Below are 8699 nucleotides of genomic sequence, written 5' to 3'. Positions count from 1 at the left end.
GCCCAGCAGATGCCTCTGTCCCTCCCAAGCCTGCTCAGCTGGCTAGGTCATCCCCCAAGCAGGTGCTGTGGAGAGACCTCGGGAAGCCACGCTCCATTTAAGGCATCCTGAACAAGCTCAGCCCTCATGACTGCGTGTCCCTACACCCCGCGGTGCAGGGGAGCACCGTCTCTCTCACCTGGCCTGGTCCCAAGGGGCTGGGCCATCCTGTTGGGCACTGACAGGGTCTCAAGCTTCAAAATTCAGCTCTAGATTCTGGGGTGTCTGGGTCCCCAGGGGTTTATGGTTCACCCCTTCTGCAGCATTTGGGTCCCGGCCTAGGAATCAGCACTAGTAAGTCCCTAACCCTGCATCCCAGGCCGCGAGAGATTCAGCCCTGGAGATCCCATTTCCAAGTGCACACTCACCCTACCCCACTGCACCCCCACCAAGGCAGGGGCTCGGCCGAACAGAGCTGCACCCTTCAGCCCCGCCGCCGCTGATAATATGCACTCCGGATTTTCCACTGGCAGCCGAGTGAAACTGAGCCGGGGCCGGGGGTGAAATTGGAGTCAGCCGGAGGGAACGTTACAGATCCACAGGGAGATGAGCCATTTCACCTGCTGGGTTAACCTTGTTCTGGCGCTTGGCTGGTCCCAGGCTCAGCAATGCCCCAGGGAGCTGCCAGTCACCAGTGAGATGAGTTTCCCAGCCTCAGCCCACGCAACCACAGAACACAGACCCTTACAGACCTGGAGCACCTCACAGTCAGCCCCTCCATGCAGACCTGCGGCAGGCCAGTCTGGTACACGGAACCGCTCCAGATCCAGTCCAGAACTAGCCCCATGTGTGGAAACACTTCACCTCCGATCCAGGAATTTACCTGAGATTCTCATCTCCATAGTATATTCTCTGGGGGATCAAGCTGCTCTAACCCAGAACCTTTGGTCAGCTGTGAAGCCCCATCCAGCTGCACTGGCCCTCTGGCAAGGCTGCCAGCTCTCTTGATGTCCTGCTTTTTCCACACAGTAGTCACCCCAGAGTAAGCAGGAAACAATTTACGGGCAACAGCAAGCCCAAGTGCACAAACCTGCTGGGCAAGGAGGCTTCGAGGTGAATAATCCCCCCGCAGGCAAATACTCCAGTGAGACGTCTGGCTCTTCCCTGCCAGAGCTCAGCCCTTTTCACCATGAGCAGGAGGCCAGATGGGCTGGGCTTCCCAGCTGAAGCCTTCATCTGCATAACAGAGATTTTGCTTCGAGGAACGCAGCATGACTACAAAGACACCACCTGCACCTGACAGAGGGCCACCAACACAGGGTACAAGGCTTTGGTACCATCTAAATGCCGTGAGAACCCAGCACAGACCCCCCTGCTCCCTGGCCATGCCATGGGAGCCCAGCGTGGAGCCGTCTCAGATTCTGCAGTGCTGAATCCGGAACAGAATCCTCAGTGCACCACAGCTACAGGTGCTGGCACAGATCAGTCTGGCCCTGGCCTAAGCTTCCAGTGACTGCCTGCATCATTCGCTCTTCCCTGCTGTGCCCATGTCTCTGACATCCATTTCCGCATCTTTGAAAGCACCCTTCATGCCAGAGGCCATGCCAAGCTCCCACCTCAGTGCCCCTCTGCCCAAGCCAATGGAAGTGCATAGGGATAAACGAGGGGCAGGATTTATCCCTTTGGCATGCCGAGGTCACTTCCCTCGCCCTTAAAAAGTAGCCACCTCTGGGGCAGAGCACAGCAGCTGATCTACAACAGTGAAACTACTTTTAGAAAGAACACAGTATGCCTTTGAAATGAAAGGGGGTAGGGGCTGGGAGAGTATGGGGCTGTGCGGAGATGGATTTAGCGGGGGCCAGGATGGGTTATTCTCCAAAGACATAGGCTAACACCTCAAGGCTTGCCAAATGTGCCAGAAGATCATAGAAGATCAGAGGGGCCAGCTCCCCAAGGTTACGCCTCATGGGAAAGTTTTCTGTGTGCAGGAAAAAAAAGTCCTGCCCCATAGGACCTGTTCTACCCACCCTACCCCAGGAGGGTCCCCCAGCTGCTTACCATCTAGGACTGCCCCCTCTACAAGAACTGCCTTCCCTGTGGGATTCACAGGGCCACATCACACCATCCTGGTGCCCAGGGCTGCAAGAGACAAGCTGAGAACACCATGAGAGCTGGGAGAGGAGAACCCAAGTGCGAGAAACTGTCTGCCTGATTGTCTCTCTCTCCAGTGGCAGCGCTGCCTTTGCACGCACGCACAGCACCTATCGTCCTCAGCAGACACCGGTGACTCAGCCTTGCACCGCCCCTGCGAGGCAGAGACACCCCATCATTAGCCCCATTGCGCAGCTGGAGAAGGGAAGGCACAGAAGGATGAAGTGTCTGGGCTAAGCTCATGGGGTGAGTCAGTGGCAGGGCTGGAACAAACAACCCAGGAGTCCTGGCTGCACATGTACCACTTCCACTAGCCTGCTCCCTCTCAGGTCTATGTTAAAGCGAGGAGAGACTAGGGAGCCAGGGCAGAGCTCCACTCAGTACAGGCAGCTACTGCCTCCTTCCATCGCCTCAGACTGCCCCCTTCTCCCCCTTACCGTCCATTGTCTCCACATGGGGCAAGGACACGTGGGACGGGAGGAGAGGGGGCTGTGCGACTCCTGCCCTGCAGCGGGAGAGCTTCTCTAGGTATCATGCACAATGCAGAGAACAGTCCCTTCCATGAGGACTTTGTCCAGGCCAGGGAGACCCTGTCTGGACACCAGCCAGCTGAGGCCGGGTCAGTCAGACTGGGAGCGAGAGAGCCAGAGAGAACCACAGGGTCTGCCTGTGTCCCGCGGCCGAAGCCCCTTCATACTATTGTCATTACATCAGAGCACAAGGGAGCCTTCCTAAGCCCTGTCCAGGAGAGCTCAGGTCAGCCCCAGGCTGTTCCTTCACCCAGACTGTGGACTGATCTCCCCCTGGGAGTCCTTTGACTCCAGCCCCTGTTCTTTAGGGGCCTGGAGACAACTTTCTGGGGCAGAGGAATGGGGGACCCACATGCTGGCGTCTCCTTGGAGCTGCATTCAAGGGCAGGAGTAAATCCCGCCAGCTGAGTCTGACACAGAGGTGACCCTGCAGTCTTTGCAAACCTGCAGCATTGGAATGCAGCAGCCAGAGGGAAAACAATTATCCACAGTAGCTCATCCCAGAGGAGCCGCAGGGCAGGCCCCCAGAGGGGCACCGCCTGGGCCAAATGTCTGCACAAGCCTTGGAGACTGAGGGGCCCCAGGCAGGCTGAGGAGCATCAGTAGCTCGCTGCAGGACAGCTTTCCTTTTGGGGTGAGTTGTTTAGTGCCTGGAGGGGATCAGGAAGGAGCAGGGAGCCCCCTAGACCGAGCCAGGGGCATGTTATGCCAGCAATTTCTCCAGCTGGTTTGATCTGTCCATTCTAAGGGTGGCCCCAGAAACCTCCTCCCAGATCAGCGAGAGAGTCACCAAGGGGATGCAGTTTGTCAACAGATAAGAGAATACACTTAAACCCTCCCGTGCTCTCTGCCCACAGCCCAAGCCCAGCCCTCTGCCCGCAGGGCTTCAGGGGGAATGGCAGTGACACCAAGAGGCTGCCAGGGATTTTGGTAGTGGGGCAAGTGACAGCCCTGGACTCTGGATAGACACAGAACAGGGGATGAGGTGGGTAGCAATGCGGCAGGCTTCCTACCTATGCCCCTCCAGCCTGCCCTAGAAATAGGTGCAAGAGCCCAGCTCAGTTCCATGTGTAGTAAGAGACTCCCTGAGATATAAATCTTGGTATCAGAGGCCTGGTATGAGGCCTAAGACCTGAACTAAAGTAATGGTCAAGACTTTGCTAACACAAAGCAAAGTGAAGCCGTGAGCCAGGCCCTGCTCAGAGAAGCTGGCGAGGAAAGGGCTGATACAGCAAAGAGAGACATACCTAAAAGGTACTGGACATCAGATATCAGAACATTTGCATACTTGTACACTCCACACAGATAACAAGGAACAGGCTGAGCCATCCCAATGCCAGGGCCAAAAGGGTAATATGATGGATAGAGTTGTTTTGTTCGAAGGCGACACCTTACTGCGTAGAGGGGTTGTACCTTGCTACGTAGAAGGGTTGCACCTCAATACTTCAGGAGTGACGTGTAACTTATTTGCACCTGTGTATAAGAATGCATCCCTTGGGCGGTGTCTTGGTCCAGCCTAGGGGGCAGTGGAAAGTCCTGCCACTGACTGAGCTGAGTCCATTGCCAAGGGGGACATATTCGTAGTATGTCCTGTAGAGTAAAGTCTAGAGAGAACTACCATTGTGCTTCGTTTGACAATAAACCTGGCCAAAGTGCCTTTGTACCTTACTAGAGTCTATGGTCACTGGGGGTTTTCGGAATCTGCTGTGTCAGCGATCTGTGCAGAGCTGGGATAGCACACATAGGGAACACATGCACGCAGCCGATTGATATCAACACTGAACAGAGCAGAGCACCACACTGGGAGCATCTGACAACACTGGTGACCCCGACATGGTAGCATCTGACAACACTAAGCTCTGTCCTGTCTCTCTGGCCCCTATCACTCACTGCAGTGTCTAAGCAACTCACAATCCTCACTGCATTTATCCTCACAACATCCCTAGTGGGGGGGAAGTGCTGTTATCACCAATGTACAGATAACAACAATGCCCAGCTCGTCAACTGTAGCTCTCAAAGCGCTTTACAAAGGCAGTCAGTATCATTATCCCCATTTAACTGACAGGCAAACTGAGGCACCAGCAGGTGAAGTGATTTACCCAAGGTCACCCAGCAGCAGAGCTGGGATTAGACCCAGGTCTGATGAGTCCCAGTCCAGTGCACTACCCTACCCATGAGGCAACACTGCTGAGTAAGTAACTTGTCCAGAGTGACCCAGGAAGTCTATTGGCGGAGCAGGGACCTGAATCTGGGTCTCCCAAGTGCTAGGCTAGAACCCTAACCACTGACCAACCTTCCTCTGTTGTAGATGCTAATGAACATCCGTTGCAATGGTGGCTGTCAGCACAGGGACTTGCCCACTGAGAATAAGGCAGAGACCCACCAACTTGCTTCACATGTGCCACCTAACAGCAGGCAGTTGGTGCTAACTCTGGTGACCTGAGCTGGATCTGAGCTGCTGACGACCTGCCTGCCCCGCAACATCACCCTAGCACTCAGCAACCCGGTAAAATCCCAGTGATGAAGCCCCTGGCGCAGCCTCGGTTAAAAGTGGTGAAATGACGGAAGAGAAAAGCCTGCTGGCGAAGAGCTCTCTGGACAGCTGATGGGAGCAAACAAGAACATGAGCAGGGTCAATTATTCGCCCACCACGTGCTTCGAAATCTACGGGGGAAGAGCTTGGTATTATCACCACTGGACGGATGCTTGGTCGAATGACAAAGATCAAGCCTTTAGTTGCAGCTTGCGCAGTTACAGGAAAATGACCAAACTGGCGATGTGAATAGAACATGGCCAGAAAGACTGATCCCAGCCCCAGGTCTTACCTTCCATACAACGGAGCCACTTTCCTAAGTCCTCCCTGAAGTTTCTCAGCTTGTATTTTACCCTCCCTCCGGGACCCTGTAAGCCCGTCCTCGGCTTTTCCAGCGGCTCCATACACACTTGCGTGTGGGGCAGCAAGGCTGAAGGGTAGCAGCCTTGGTGACACCTTGGCTGCTTGGATGGGGTCACCTCAGTGTCCGCGAGGTACTTGCCCTACGACAGAAGCAAAGAAGAAAAAAGGGATTGAAAATAAACAGCGGCGACTAACCTGTTAGCAGCTGTCCAGGCTGTCTGGGAGCCAGGCTTCTCCAGTGGGCATGGGGGGTGGGGTGGGGGTGAAATGGCCGGAGGGACAGAGCCTAAGAGCTGGCGCTGTGTAATCCACTGCAGAAATTCTCGGCTCAGGTTACCGGCAAGATAAATATAGTGTCTTATCTGACCTCACAGGGAGCTGGAGCCCTTCTCTCACATTCCAGTAACGGGGAGGCTTAAAGGCAAAGCCTGCAGAGCGCAGCCAGAGGGGTTCTCATGTGTCGTGGTGGCAGGGCCCGGCCAGAAGAGGGGTGCTACAGGGAGGGGGAAAGGGTGGCATTCTGGGGCAATAGGAGAAGTAGAGGCTTTGAGGTTAGGAAAAAGGGAGGTGTGGGAGATGAAGAGAGATGGTGGTAAGGGGTCTAAAGGGAAAAGGGGTTCTGGAGTGGGGAAGGGAAGAGGGGGTCAGGTGTGAGAGGGAACCACAGAAGGGGGTCCTTGGAGAAGGGAAGAGGGGGCTGGGCTGTTATATGGGGAGAGAGAGGCTGGAGCCAAGGGAGTAGGGAGAGGATTCCTGGAGAGAAGAGGGAATGTCAGGCAGCTGCCCACAAGGCTCTGAGGCACCCCAGAGATGCTGCTTGCTGCCCTAAAGCCCAGCCCCCACCTGGCAGGAGGAGAAGCAGCATCCTCCCAAGGAAAGCAGTGGATTTCTCTCCCTGCGGAGTGAGGAGAGGACACAGGCAGGATAGATCTCAGCTACGGTCCCTACTGCACGCCTGGCAGGCACTCTCATACCACGGTGCGGAGTGTAGTACAGGAACTGACACAGAGCACATGCCTGGTGGAGACGGTTAGGAGAAGCCTGGACATTGCACAGTCCTATGCTGACTTCAAGGGGCAGGGGGTCTCCATGGCACCTACAGGTGGCTCCAGGATTCTCTGACCAGCTATGAGAGCTCCACTCCCTGGCCATTAGTGATGGGAGCTGTCTCCGCCCCTCTCAACTTGCTCTGCTTGGCAGTGGCAGGACAGCCCACTGTGGGGATGGATATGGGGCCAAGGAAGCCTTTTGCAAGGTAGGCCATTTTCACCCCTTCTGCCCCTGGAGGGCTCTTCAGGGTGAGGGATGCAGGGGCTCCACAGACACAGAGTTGGGGAGGTGCCCTGCAGAAAGATCCAGGATTACATTCACCCTGGTGTAACTCCACCCTAAGTCAGTTCCATGCGTGAACTGGGTCCAGCTGAGTCTACTCCAGAGCATTGGAAGGCAATGACTCAGTCCCCACCTCTTATGAGTAACTAGACAGGATGCAGTTAAGCCACCAATTCCCTCCCTTCCCTGCTCATCTGTATGTTACAGCCCAGGCATGGCTGTGGGAAAACTCTTGGGCCAGTTTTATCCCTGGTGTAATCTCAGGGAGGTCAAGGGGATGATGCCAGGGATCTATTTGATGCTACTACACCTAGCGCTTTATCCCAGCTTAAGCCAGCCTCCAGCAGCAGCCAGTGGCAGAGCCAGAGCCTTCATTGTGAAAGCCTGGAGCGAGGTGGGTACGTGAAGGCCTCACTCCTTGAGACGGACCCCATCTCCCCTATCTTCGGGTTACCGTTGAGGCCATTTTCAAAGCAGTTCCACCCTGAGCAGAGAAAACATATTCCTCCTCCCAGTGGTTCAGAGAGCCTCCTCTCTCTGGACCCAGCCAGCTTGGCAATCCTGCGGCAGCCAGCAGGATGGCCCCACAGCCTGGTGTAGGAAGCTGGAGGATTTGGGTCCAGCCCTCAAAGTAACACTCTTCCTGGGGCCACAGGGAGCATTTGCATGGTACACACACACACAGGGCATGCTGGCATAGTACAAGTGCTCACATGCACACACACAAGGCGAGGCACAAGTGCACACATACAGGGGGGATGCAGGCATGGCTCAGGCATAAACAGATCACAGGTGGTGCTGATCTCGGGTCGGGAGGAATGAAGCAAACCAGGTACATGCTCCCAGCCCCACAGCCCAGGGAGGCACTGCCTTATTCGTTTTTTTTTTGGGGTGGGGGCAGCCTTGGCACATTCTCCCAACTCCCACCCAAGCCTGTGGGAGGAGGGGCAGGTATGGGACATACCCCTACCACTGAGATGCCTCTGGCAGGGGGGAGTGGGGGAAAATTCTCAGCTAGGCCCAAGACCCACCCCCTCCACTTGTACAGAGCCCAGTTAGGTGCTAGGCCCACCCACAAGGTGCTAGGCCTACCCAGGTGGTTTTCGGGGGCGGTCATTCACACAGCCAGAACACTGGTGGGAAGTAGAGGGCATTCCTGGGGGGCAGGGAACTCCTACAGACACAGAGCCTTCTTCTGCCCAGGGGTCATATCGCCTCTAGATCTCACCCCCAGATGGGGCCGGCACTTCCCCGGGGGGACGGGCGCCCCCTAGATCCCCCCAGGTGAGGCCGGCACTGCCCAGGGGGGCCAGGAACCCCCTAGGTTCCCCCAGGTGGGGCTGGCACTGCCTAGGGAGGCCGGACGCCCCCTAGATTCCCCCCAGGTGGGGCCAGCAATGCCCAGGGGGGCCGGGCACCTGCTAGATCCCCCCAGGTGGGGCCAGCAATGCCCAGGGGGGCCAGGCACTCCCTAGATCCCCCCAGGTGGGGTCAGCAATGCCCAGGGGGGCTGGGCACCCCCTAGGTTCCCCCAGGTGGGGCTGGCATCCCCTAAATCCCCCCAGGTGGGGCCTGCACTGCCTGGGGGAGGTGGACACCCCCTAGGTCTCCCCAGGTGGGGCAGGCACCCCCTAGATTCCCTCCAGGTGGGGCCGGCACTGCCTAGGGGGGCTGGCACCCCCTAGGTCCCAAGTGGGGCCAGCACTGCCTAGGGGGGCCAGGCACCCCCTATATTCCCTTCTGGGGGGGCTGGCACCCTCTAGGACTTCCCAGGTGGGTTCGCACTGCCCGAGGGGGGGCAGGCACTCCTA

Source organism: Gopherus evgoodei, chromosome 19, assembly GCF_007399415.2.
Source record: "Gopherus evgoodei ecotype Sinaloan lineage chromosome 19, rGopEvg1_v1.p, whole genome shotgun sequence".
Taxonomy (NCBI): domain Eukaryota; kingdom Metazoa; phylum Chordata; order Testudines; family Testudinidae; genus Gopherus; species Gopherus evgoodei.
This window is presented reverse-complemented; position numbering follows the sequence as displayed.